This window comes from Miscanthus floridulus, chromosome 6 (assembly GCF_019320115.1).
Source record: "Miscanthus floridulus cultivar M001 chromosome 6, ASM1932011v1, whole genome shotgun sequence".
In the NCBI taxonomy this organism is placed as follows: domain Eukaryota; kingdom Viridiplantae; phylum Streptophyta; class Magnoliopsida; order Poales; family Poaceae; genus Miscanthus; species Miscanthus floridulus.
Genome location: NC_089585.1, coordinates 40,224,812 through 40,238,337, shown reverse-complemented (window position 1 = coordinate 40,238,337; position 13,526 = coordinate 40,224,812). Strand labels below are relative to the sequence as shown.

Sequence of the window (13,526 nt, the reverse complement as noted above, 5' to 3'; positions counted from 1 at the left end):
GATTACAGGTGACAGGAAATCACCTAGCTTTACCAGTCTAAGCAAGGCTAAGCTTTGATTCGCTCCTGGACCTAAATAGGATTCAGGGTACGTGTACTAGACAAGGAATAGATATATATGCAACAAGTGTTTGCATCCAGTTCCTATCACTTAACGCATCAAACATATAAAGATATTCAAAGTAATCATTTTCAAAACATAGGAGACTTAGAATGCTCTGGGGCTTGCCTTTTAGAAAAGAGGATGGTTGGTGATCGGGACACTCAAGAACTTCCTCGTTGGCTCCTTCTTCTGGGGCCTGCATCTCCAACTCTTGAGCTTGCTGCTGCTCCTCCGGAAGTCCTTGCTCGAATTCTAGAAGCGTGACTCCCTCCGGAACACCTATTGCATACATATGCATAGCATAAGAGTCATGCATGCACATGAGATGGAAGGTGATGATGAAATGTACAGCCATGTATAGATGGACACATGAATGACACGATGATACAAGATTAATATCTATTTTACTGAGTAGGTGCATATCTCTTTTAGAAAATAAGAACTACACACTCACCAAGCTCTAACAACCTAAGATAAAGTTGTTCATCTTTAGTGAGAGGTCTAGAACCTGCAACTAACAATTTATCTTAATTAGCCTAGCACCTAAATCATCACATCAACTCATATCAAGCAAACAAGTCATTCATTACATTCAACAGTTTTCTGGTTGTAAACAGCAGCTACAAGTTTGATCCATAAATGGAGTTATGCAGGTCCAATTACCATGATCTAAGACTTTCTGGAAATCTTATAAAATTGTCTACAACTTTTGTTTAATCACCAAAGTCTAATTCAAACTAAAACTAGGTCAAACAGAATGATCTTACAAAACTGTCTGTGGATTCCAGAGAGCAGGCAGTTGGGAGTGCTGTCTTCCAACTGATATAACTCTCAAACTACTAGGCCAAATGCCTTGAAATTTTGACACAAGCTGGATAAACAAGTTCTCTACAACTTTGTTATTGACAAAATTCAAAGCAAACATCATTTTCACCAATTAATTTGTTTAACTCTAAAATCTATCTAGAAATTCGCCATAAGTGAATTATAGGGAAAATAATATTTCACTACATATAAGAATAGTACCAAGAGCACTACCAATGTTATCAGTAGTTAACATACATCAACTAAACACTAGAAAACATAGTGGCTATTCCTAAATAAATTCTTTTCATGCCTTTATTAGTTTATTTAGATAATTAGGTTAAATAATAAACACCTAGCCAAAGTGTACAGAAAATTCCACAGAAATTAAAGTAGCTTATACATATTTGCAATAGACTACTGTATAAATTTCACATCATTTGAACAAATATAACATCCTACACAAAAATGACAAACCAGCAGGGCTTAAAATGGCATAAATAGGAAACCCTAGTGAAAAGTGTCAAGCAACAGATTTGTATTTTTTTTGGGTTCATTACAACACAATAACACTGTACAAAAAGTTTCATGCTCAAAGGATGCATATTTTTACCATGAAAAATAGCACAATGATATAGGGTTGCTTATAAAGAAATTTGTAACTAAATTATTATGCATGCACTAGACTTGGAATTTTTATCATAGATTAAGCATATCCAGAACAACCCATTATAAAAATTTCACAATTAATGGAGCACTAGAACTCCAGATATGAAATTCACAACTTTCTACACATATAAAAAGCACCTTTGTAGATTTATTTAATTCTCAAATTAAATTCATAGAATATGTTCCCTTTATAATTTTACCACATTCTACACTTCATAAGCAACACAACAAAATTTGGATGACCTCAATTGGACATTTTAAACCCTAGATGTTATTTTCCAAAGATAGCATTCAAATCAGGAAAGAAATACAAAAAATCAAGCACTGCAGTCACAAATATTCGGGACCCACACGTCAGTGGACCCCATAGGTCAGTCTAACCAGAGCAGGGGACGGCGGTCAACCGACGTAGCTCGCTGACGGTGAACCCTCCGGCAAAACTGACCCCACAGTGATGATCCTCACTCTCTCTCCCACATCGATTCATGTAGGTGGTTAGCATGGAGGTGCACGGGAGGTGGCTCGTCGCCTGCCATGGCGGCACGGCGGCGCAGCACGGCGGTGCACCGGCTGTCTCCGGCCATGGCTGGACCAGACGAGACGCGCTACAGCATCACGGTGCTCAGGCGAAGCTATCTATGCTACTCTAGGGTTAGGAGATGCGCTCGGGAAGCATGGTCGCGGAAATGCTCGCGCGGAGGCGGACCTCACTCCGGCGAGACTCACACGCTGGCGACGTCCGAGCGATAGTGGTTAGGCGAGGTAGGGTTAGAGCAACTACGAGGCACGAGGAAGACAATACAGAGGAAGGGGGGCACGGAGGAGCGGTGGTGAGCTTGGTCCACGGCGAGCTCGCGCTCCGACGAGGCGCCAGACATGGCAGTGGTGACGGGATTGGCCAATGGGCCCTCACCTGTCCACGAATGAGATTGCGAAGGGTTCGAACGAGTAGAGCAGTGCAAGGCGCTTCTATGCGCGCGAACAATTGCTTAGCAGCTGGCCGGCGGAGGAGCTACGCGACGGCGACGCGCTTGGTAGCAATGGCGGAGGCGCGGCGCTTGGCTATGAGTGGCGCGGACGAAGCGAATGAGCGCGGGCGAGGCGAGTAAATGAGCTAGCAGGTGCGTGGCATCGTCGTGTCCACGACGGCCTGACCGGTGGGGGCAGCGCCGGCGTATGGCCTCCAAATGGCGCGCGCGGCCTGAGCTCTGTCAGTCACGACTGACCAGCCGGATGATCATCAGGTGCAGCATCAATCGACTGTCAGCGAGTTTTCTTCCCCTCCTAAATCCTAAACCACGGTGAATTAGCAAGAGGTCCATTAATCAAAGTGGTTGATCTATAGGTAAGCTCCAACATTGTCAATATCAACTTTATCTAAAACTCCACGGTTTTCAAACTATTAAGGACCAAAGTAGCCTACCCAAAACTGAAACTCAATGCAAGACTTAGAAAATTTTCTAAGTGCTGAATCAGCACCCAAATCTGACTTGTGGGCCATGTTTGGGACTGTTCCACATATTTTCATGACTTGGCCTCTCAACAAAGTTTGTTCAATATATAATTTGCTACAACTTTGCTTTAGGTTGCTCAGCCATGCAAAACTTCTAACTTGCAGTTCATAAAAGGTCAAACAATTTGGTTCCCTAGGTCAAACTAAACACATCAAGACTTAGGGGCTTGATTAGGTGAAATGTTCTACACAAACATTGTTCCATTATGCATCCTAAGTGTAGCTAAGGTATTTTAGTTGCTAACATCACCCACTTGCACTCAATCACACATGATCATAAGCATACATATAAGAAAAACATAAAATACAAGTCATGTTTCACATGTTTCAATTGCACGTTCCATATGAAAATGCTTATGCATGAATGAATGATGCTCATGCTCATGCAATGCAAGTACAATTATGCAAGCCTAACACCCTGGGTGTTACAGTGGAGAAGTGCAACAAATACCCAATTCAAAACGCAACAGGCTCCTGTATTTTGCTTCAGCTTGGTCGGCCTCTGTTCCCTCTCCATTCTGTCCATTTTCAAGTGACCGGCTCGCACAACGATGCATGGCAGCCTCAGATCTGCAAGATCAAGTCAACCAGCGCGATGGCGCGGTGGACCAGTGCACCCATCAGTCACCTCACCACCACCATCCACCATCGACCGGCCGTCCTTGTCTCTTCCATGCGTCCCGACGCGCGCTCCACTAGCAGAACGACACCTCTATATGTAGCGCACGCCTGTGCCAACATGCCGCTCCAGCACTCGTTCCGTAATCCAATACAAACCCCACGCACGCACTAGCGCTAGATCCCTGGTGACACTCGCAGCTTGATCGCAATCATCATCGACGACAATGGCGTATTCTTGCGCCGTGCACGGCGCCTTGTGGATCGCCGTGGTCGCTTTCCTTTGTTGCTTCCGGCAGTGTCGGCATCCGCGTAGCGCAGGCGAGGTACGGCCCTGAGCACTGGAGCCCTGCCCCTGCCCCTGTGGCGGCCCTCGTCAGCGAGCAGCTGTACAACTCCCTGTTCCTGCACAAGGACGACGACGCCTGCCCCGCCAAGGGCTTCTACACCTACGCCTCCTTCATCCAGGCCGCCAGGACGTTCCCCAAGATCACCGCCACGGGCGACCTCAGCACCCGCAAGCGCGAGGTCGCAGCCTTCTTCCTGCAAATCTCTCACGAGACCACTGATGGTTGGGCGACGGCGCCGGACGGCCAGTACGCGTGGGGCCTGTGCTACAAGGAGGAGATCAGGCCGGCAAGCAACTACTGCGACGCGACGGACATGCAGTGGCCTTGCTACCCGGGCAAGTCCTACCACGGCCGGGGCCCCATCCAGCTGTCCTGGAACTTCAACTACGGGCCGGCGGGGCAGGCGCTGGGCTTCGACGGCCTGCGCAACCCGGAGGTGGTGGCCAACTGCTCCGAGGCCGCGTTCCGGACGGCGCTGTGGTTCTGGATGACGCCGCGCCGGCCCAAGCCGTCATGCCACGAGGTCATGGTCGGCGAGTACCGCCCTGCCGCCGCCGACGCGGCGGCCAACCGGACGGGTTCGGGCTCGTCACCAACATCGTCAACGGCGGGCTCGAGTGCAATCGCACAGACGACGCCCGGGTCAACAACCGGATTGGGTTCTACCAGAGGTACTGCCAGATCTTCAACGTCGACGCCGGCGCCAACCTCGACTGCGCACACCAGCAGCCGTACTAGTGCCTAGTGGTAGCCACTAATTGATTAACGCGGGGTTCTTTAAGCTGTTTCTATCAGAGTTAATCAAAGTATATTAGCTTTTTGGATGAATGTACGTATTCTCTTGTTCTCTGACCTATACATACAAACATATATGACTAAAGAACAGTAGACGACATCACCTGTGAGCTACACGCTTTGCCTCAACCGTCTGTATACTGCTAATTATGCAAATTAGTCTTCCATGCACGGCAATCAACAAAGAGAGAAGGGAGTCGTCGTCTCATGGACGGCGGCACGTTCATCGTCATTGGTGAAGCTAGAGTAAACTAAAGGGTGGTGCACTTGCCTTATGGGTGCATAGACTTTTGCTATTGGGGGTCCATATATGGTGAAAATCTAGACAAAACCATTGTTTTTACAAATTTTGGGGGGCGCCCCTACTCATCGTCGAACCTGGTACTGCACCCTTGGGAGATGCAAGAAGTTCGGCGTTCAGGACAGCATGTGAGCATGTTTCAAACAAACAAAAAATTGGAGATTTTTACCTCACTATTTTCTTGCTTAGTTTCTTCTGTTTCCTCGGATGACAGAGACGCATGACCTGCTGCTTTCAAATAATTCTGAATTTTGCATATTTGGTTTGATTGGTACAGGTAAAGGGTATATAACGTAGTGCATTTTTTATGGCAGATGTTGTAATCAGCGGGTTTCCAACAGAGGTGCAAATAAAATTGTTCTGCACAAACAGTAACATTTTATCTAGTCATGTTAAAATGAGTTCTGAGCTTTCAATACTGAAATATGAATTGCGTTTTAAAAAGTATGGCTCCCTAGTATTTTTGTTTTCCTATCTTGTCTTACTGTTGCACTAGTGGCTGATGTCTCCTGGGTATGCATAATTTCAGACTTCAGGATAATACAGCAGTTGATTGCTGGCATAGTGAAACTGCAGCCTCCTCCTCTGGTTCTTGTTGAGCTCTGTTGCTCTAATGTAGCATGGACGAGATCCCTGTCCTTCAGGTCTGGAAGCGAAGAGAATAGTAGAGTCCATTGCATGGTTGGCTCCGGTTTAGCAGGTGATGGGGTCCATGACACATTCGCCGCCGGTTTGCTCCAAACCTTTGGTGATGCTCATCACTGCCGGTTCGTCTTACGAACTGCTGTTGAAAATGGAGGCGATTATCACCACTGATTGGTAACTTCTTATCACTGCTGACATGGCACATGATGCATTTTGTGATTTTCACCGCCAGATCATAAGGCGCACCAAAGTGGTAGTTTCTTTCACCGCCGGATTTAATGGTGGCGTGTCCTTCCATCTAAAAACCAGCGGCAAAAAATTATAATCTCCGCATGTTTCTTATTGCATCGCGTATTGTATGAATCACCGGCAGTGCTAAAACGTTCTACCGCTAGTCGCACGCATGGTGCGATGGAGAAGGCCGATACTATGTCCGCCGCCGGATACGCTAGGCCGGCGGTGAAAATGTTTATCACCGTCGGTGGACTACCCAAAAGGGACCTCTTGGCCCATAAGCTGGCAGTGATAATTATCACCGCGGTTGTCTCAAAACCGTGAGACATACTAATATTAATAGTGAAAAGGAGTGTTGGCTTCCGTACTCTCCTTCCTAATTTGTTTGTACAACAATGATTTTTTGATCAAATCATCTATCAACTAAGGTTTGAAAATCATGGTAAACCGTAAATACTTTAGACATGTGCTTAAGAATATAAACATTGGTAAATTTACTATTATCATCACTAAACATGACATCGTTTTCTACTTACTAATTAATTTAGTAGCATGACACAAACATCATGAAACACAAGCTAAACATTGGTACATGTAGGATAGGGAAACAGATGGCTCTTGCCTTTTGGACATGCATCAAAATAGATTGTTTCTTGTTTTCACTTGTATAAATATATTCTAACAAGTATTCTGATGAACAATGGAAAAAGATGGGTGTCCTTACTGATTATGTCATGTGTTGGATGAAGGTTTCATGGTGCCACAAGCAAGCTTTCTAACCAAAGTGAACCACATGGAATGGGGGTATAGGCCGCATCCACATTTCCCTTGCATAAGTGTTTTCCTCGTTACACTCTAACTAGAAAGTCTTTTGGTGAAAATTTTGTAAAAAACATTATTATTGGTAGGAAGTTAATGAACATAGATTAGATTCTTTGAAGCATTAGGGACATGAAGAACATCTTTGGGAACAAGATTCCTACTCACTGTATGCATAGTAGATGGACCAACATATCTAATTTCCATACCTAAAGCATTTGCAACATGGATCTCTGGTCATTGCCACCATGCTTCTCACTCATTTTAGGCTTTTCCTACTCACTAGTGGTGTTGATCTGTGGCACCAGTGTTGATTTGTATATACTAAGATCGAATCCAAGTTGTAGAACGATGGTGCAACAACAACATTTCATTCATCGTGCACAAAGTTCTCTTCGAATATGTGCCAGCATTGTGAGGCAAAATGAATGTCCTTCTTGAAGCAAACATGGTATCTAGTATTGCTGTGGGGTTAGTTTCCACTCATGTTGTTGGAGAAAGTAAGGGTGGCTTCTATTTTTGCCGACATAGATCGAGTCGTGGCTACCACCACGGAAAAAATAATTGTCTCCATGAATGCCACCACGCGATGAAGAATTTGTGTATGAATGGGAACCTCCATTGTACAAGAATCAATATATTGCTTGTAGCTAAGTAATTTGAATAAAGTTCTCCAAATGAAATTGGTTCAACATGAGCAAGAACTTCAGAAACAATAGGGTTATATTCCATGTCCAAGTCAGCAACAATGTACCAAACAAATTCTTCAACATCAAGGGGCTTGACAATAAATGTCAACACACCAACTAACACCTTCATCTACTGATATATTCAGCAATCATTAGGGTTATTCCCTTCTAGGAAGTTGCTACGCGATCCTATGGTTGATAACCATGGCACGAGTTTACGAGGCATAGATGGCCCCGAGCCCTCTTCATACTTGATCTGCAATTCCATATAGTTGCCACCACCTGTGCCAATCTTGACTAGAAAGGGTGATAGCAAGTAGCTAAGAACATGCAGGTCTCTAGCCAGCCACTTGGCATACACATGGTTCGACTTGTACACAATCTTTCTATCATTCTTATCATTAATCCAGAGATCAGGAATGGCCATAGAGGCATCAAGGAAGCCTACCAGCCATGCATTGTGCATCGCATGGATGACATGTTTATCTCTCATAGAACATAGACTTGGAAAGATTCTCACCTCTGGTGATGAAGAGCCTGCACTACTACAAGATTCATCATCACATGATGTTTTCACTGCCAGTTTGCTCCAAATCTTTCGTGATGCTCATCACTACCGATTCGTGTTACGAACCGCCGCTGAAAATGGGGGCGATTATCACCACTGGTTGGTAACACGAACTGCTGGTGATAGTCCCTCATCATTGCCAGTCTATGTTACCATCTAGCAGTGATGATTGCCCTATTTTCATTATCGGTTCGTAAAGTGAAGCGGCGGTGAAAATCACTTTCACCGTCGGTTTGACTTATGAGCTGGCGGTGATGATCATGTTGCAGCATAGTAAAATTAATTAATAACTTCTCCAAATCAAGTCAGACAAAGAGGATCTTTGTATCAAAGTTTTAGATCTCGATGAGATATACAACTTTGTAGTTGATGACTTTTTCATTTGAAATCTAATATGGTCCCAAAATTATGTTTGAATTTCTCTTATATTTAAATTCAATTTTTTGAATTGACCAAACAACCTCAAAAACAACCAAGACCAAAGCTATAGATCTCAATGAGAACTACAGCTTTGTAGATGATAGCTTTGCCATTTGAAATCCCCTATAGTCCGTAAATCAAATGTATACGCCCTTTAGACACAGGTAACTTTGGGGTGAAGCTATTAGAGGAGTTATGCGTGTGGGCATACATCACAAGTTCTAATCCCGCTAGCGCACAACGTCGTTTTTTCATGCGACAAATCGCGAAACTAGAGTTTACGGTGAAAGGTCACCCTTTGTCTTGAGTAGAAGGTTTCGTATTAAGACTTGGCACATCACAAGACACATAAATTAAAAATATATAGCTTCGATTCAACTAAAGTTTGTTGAAGACTCATCTACAACAACTAAATATGCTATTTTACGGAACAAACATCAACCACCTAGTCTCAGTCGATCCTAAGCCAGAGCTATATATCAATTACAAGAAAAAATAAATTTGACTATATCTCTAACACTTGTGTCTTCCCCTTGTACGGGGCCTCATCTTATTTCCTTTCTTTTTAGACCCAGTGATATATGTTGCATTTTAGTTTTTACATTTTAGATCATCAACAGCTCATTTGATTTCGACTTTGATAAGTTAATACATGAGAAACTTTTACATAAACTAAAGATATCAGTAACTTAAAAAATATATTATTTTTTAGGCAAAATTTGCTGCTGAATGAAAGTGAGGTTGCTTTGCCAACGGACACCGAAAATAAATCGATTTACTGGTGGACACTCCACTTTGTGCCAAATTTGCTGGAGGGCAACAAACGCAATAAATATTCATTTTTGTCTCAAGAGGTGAGAGAATAGCTGTGAAATGATGATTTTGCCCCTGGCTCCTTCTTCCTCCCTCCCTTTCTATTGTTCAGGCACGCAGCGCTTGGCCACGGCGTGGACTTTGTGGACCGCAACCTGTACAACGGCGGGGGACCTGGACTTCTGCACCACCGAGATTCCCTCGGCCGCCCATTGACCTCGGTGCCAACTGCTTCGTAGTGGTCATGGATGAAGAAACAGAGGACAGCGGGGAAAACTCGCTCATTTCTGGCCTAAGGAGGTTGTCGCCGGTGTCAAGAAGTGGTGTTGTGGCTAATACACATCCACCGCACTCGTGGGTGGGTCAATCGCGGATGGAGATGGCCTATCATGGCTTTGTCGCGTGCGTCGGCGGCCTGCAGAGCAGAGCGGCAGTGGTAGCATAGTGAGTCAAATGAAATACGAAAGAGGAAGCTCACCATGGAAGCGACAATGGGTAGGATTGCAGCCACGATAACTCGCGGCGGGCTCTCCAGCGGCACTGGCCTCGGCGACCGTGCGCAGGGAGTATACAGGAGTGAGGTGGAGCCGGTGGTACTGAGGTAGGTGAGGGAAAGAGGGAGATGGAGTGCGGCTGGAGCAACGACGAGGCCATATCCTGCCGCACCAGGGCCACACCGTCGCGGACTTCACGTGCCGGATCTCCGATTGGCACAACCGGATGTCTAGGTGTGGCACCAAGGACGAGGGGGCAAGGTCCTGGACCGGCAGTAGGGTGCGGAGCAGTACACCATCAGCAACATCGTCGGCGCTGGCGAGGACTCGCTCGGTTCCAGCACATGCCCTCAAAAGGGTGGGTGAAAAAGAAAGAGCCAGGGGCAAAATCGCCATTCCACAACTGTTCTCTCACCTCCAGATCCAGAAATGAAAATACTTTAATGCATTTCGTGTCCTCCAGCAAATTTGGCACAAGTTGAGTGTCCACCAGCAAATCGATTTATTTTCGGTGTTTGTCCACCAGCAAATCGATTTATTTTCGGTGTCCACTAGCAAAACAACCTCACGTTCAATGTCCAGCAGCAAATTTTGCCTATTTTTCATTAGGAGTTAGATTCATTTCTATGTAGGTTTTGGTGGTCAATTTATAAATTTATAGAAGATTTTGGTTATTGTTTCGTATGTGACGGGTGATTTTATAATGAGTGTACATTTCTGTTTTTTTTACCCTATGTTTAACTTGGGAATTTTAGGGCCTAGAGAGACAATGCAGATTATTTTTTTGTCAGTCAACTAGTGTACTTGGTATTTGCTGATAGTCTAAAACCATTTTTCTGGAAATGTCTTGCCATGATCCACTTAGTACCTAATTCTCAGTCAACTATTGTACTTGGTATTTGCCAGTCCTCATCATAACAAGTATCTTACACCCCCACCATCAAGTAATTGAAATGATTATCTCACATTTCATACAGATTATGCTCGAGATCTATTCTTGTATATGCACAAGCAATATCAACACAATAGTACAATAAGCGCTAGCAATATCAAAGATTTATAGATCCATAGAAATGAGATATTACAAGGATTCATGCTATGGTAGACACACAGAAATGCTAACCAACAACATAAAGGATAACTTAAACTTCTCCGCTTTGCCAGAGCACAATAGCAAGAGACACACAGAAAGCAATTCTAAAATAGGACCCTTACTAGCAATAGACATAGACCACCGTGCATGTAGAGCTGGCATGCATGGCTGCTGCAGGAGCGACGATGCCTCATTCCATGGGAGGGCAAGGGTCCCTTCCCCATGTCTATGGGAACCTTGAGAAATAATCCATATTGTAAGGGTGCATCATGTCAACCCCGCCACTACTACGGACGAAGGGACCGGAGACAATGGTGCCAAGCTCCCCTCTGTTGGTGGTGAGGCTAGACATCCAATCCTACTGCTGCGGTGGCACGTGTCCCACCGCCGGCATCAATGATGTTTGTATCTCATTGAAAGTGTAGGGTGCTAGTGGCTGGGCTGGCGATGACCCTAGCGGGGCTCCGGTGCTGCTCCCTTTCCCGGCCAGATGCCAAGCTGACGAAGCTGTCATATACGTTCTTTGACTTTCTTAGTCTTCTCTTCTACCATATCACCAAGGCTGGTGGTGCCGATGAGGCCAGGGCGGCGTCCATACATGCTCTCATAGAGAAGGAACGAGATCTCACGTTTGTAGTTCTCATGTTCCAACCTGCCTACCTGGTGTTGGAGCTGGGGGATGCGGTTGCTAAGAAGTTCCTCCTGATTCTGCGTTTTATTGAATCTTTTGCCACAATCTGGCATGTCGATGAATTTTTGGAACATAGCTTTGGCCTCTGAGTCATTAGGCCAAGCCAATGGCTTATCTTGATTCTCGCCAGACAACACCACACCCACCTTGGTGCCGCAGAGTGTGGCTAGCTCATCGACCTTCTTCTTAATGCCATCGCGGCGCCTCCTAAAGGTCACACGACGGCTGGAGGCTTTGGTGATTCATTGGAGATTCACCTTCTTGCGAGCCATGATCCTAGCGTTCTAGGGTATCAAGCAAGAAAGCTAGCCTACAAATTTGGGACCCCTAACCCTTATTTAAACATTATATATAGATCTTTCAATTCTCATCCTTGTAGTTGGCAGAGTTAAAAGTCAGCCTAGCGTCTATCACAACATTTATCCAAAAAAAAAACAGGATGGAAAAATTGTTGCTTTGGTTATGAGAGGTTAGATGATAGAGGGGGAAGGCTTATGTTTATATAGATCCTGAGGCTCTAGCCTAGATGAAATATAAGTGAATAGTTATTATTATAAACATGATATTATGGCAAACATTTACTTCTGGCCTAATTAGATCCATCATGAGGAACGCGTGATAGTAGTCAAATGCTCATTACTACTTTCTACCAAGGCCACCAGCGTAGAACCTTCGTCTTGAGAAGGTAGGTTACGCAGAAGTCATGTGAGACATTGCATTTAGTAACTGCCATCAAACCATTCAGCAGCTACAAATTGCACTCCATAAATGCATGCTAAAGAATCAATTGGAAAAGCTAGATCTGAATTTAAATTGTGAGATTGCGTAAGAAAATGCCTCACTATACGCCCAAGATATGACTGTACTTAACATATATGTGTTTTTTTAGGTAATGGATGTAACTTTCGGCCATTGTGCTGTGATCTTGGTCTGTGAAACCATGCACTCATGACTCCACAAGTCACTAGAAAAGGATGCTATGATCACAATATGAGCATATATGATAATAATGTGCAATTTTGGTGACACCCACATGGTCTACTGTGTCATGCGCTTTGCCTAGTTTGGTGTGTACATGTTTCAAAACTCCAATACAACACGTGTGATTTACGAACAATTAAAATCAACAGAATGCCTTTAATTTTGACACAACAAAAATGCAAAAGGTTCCTAATAACCAGTCACTACCGATAACATCCCTTCCTTCTGCGACACCTAACCTTTATCCTCCTCCCCTTATTAGCGAATAAGCAACCAAGAGTGGAAGAGGCGAGAGGAGACTACTCAATGACATTGACAATTGGCCACTACACATGATCCTAAGAGCCATGTGAGCCAAAGGAATAGTTTTTGCATTTTGAGTGAATATTTTTTGTGCTTTTTAAAAACACTTAAAACTATTCTAATTAAATTGTTTGAAAGTTTTACACATTAACTGAATGTTTATTTGGCGTTTCCTTGATTTTTTTGGGGAGTTCCTATGTGGTTCTCAGTATCAATTGGGTAGAAAGAAAAGAGAGGACGCACATGACAGTATGTCAATATAATTTCTCTAATCATCATATAAATCCATCTAAGATTGTCTTAATTCAATTTTTTAGTTTGACTAGACCTTGTTACACTAGTAGAGAACAGACCTTTGATCCAATGGCCAAACCAGGCTCTAGTCCCGGGAAATATTACGCCCGGGACTAGAGAGACCTTTAGTCCCGGTTCGTGGCTCCAACCGAGACTAAAGGTCCCTACCCAACGGCTCCTGCGCCAGGCCATTGTGGCAGGGGACCTTTAGTCCCGGTTGAAGCCACCAACCGGGACTAAAGGTCGACCTTTACTCCCGGTTGGATTAGTCCCGGTTGAAGCCACCAACCGGGACTAAAGGTCGACCTTTACTCCCGGTTGGTGGCTCCA

General features: G+C 44.5%; 1 non-coding gene and 1 pseudogene across 1 annotated transcript; one reads left to right on the top strand and one right to left on the bottom strand.

Annotated features, from left to right (window-relative positions):
• The first annotated feature begins 3,933 nt into the window (after window positions 1-3,933).
• Window positions 3,934-4,860, top strand: LOC136458120 (chitinase 10-like; annotated as a pseudogene).
• A 2,632-nt stretch (window positions 4,861-7,492) lies between these two features.
• On the bottom strand, window positions 7,493-7,630 carry LOC136462096 (small nucleolar RNA Z247). The gene has a single exon (XR_010760616.1). It is a non-coding gene; the product is annotated as a small nucleolar RNA Z247 (small nucleolar RNA).
• Window positions 7,631-13,526: the final 5,896 nt, after the last annotated feature.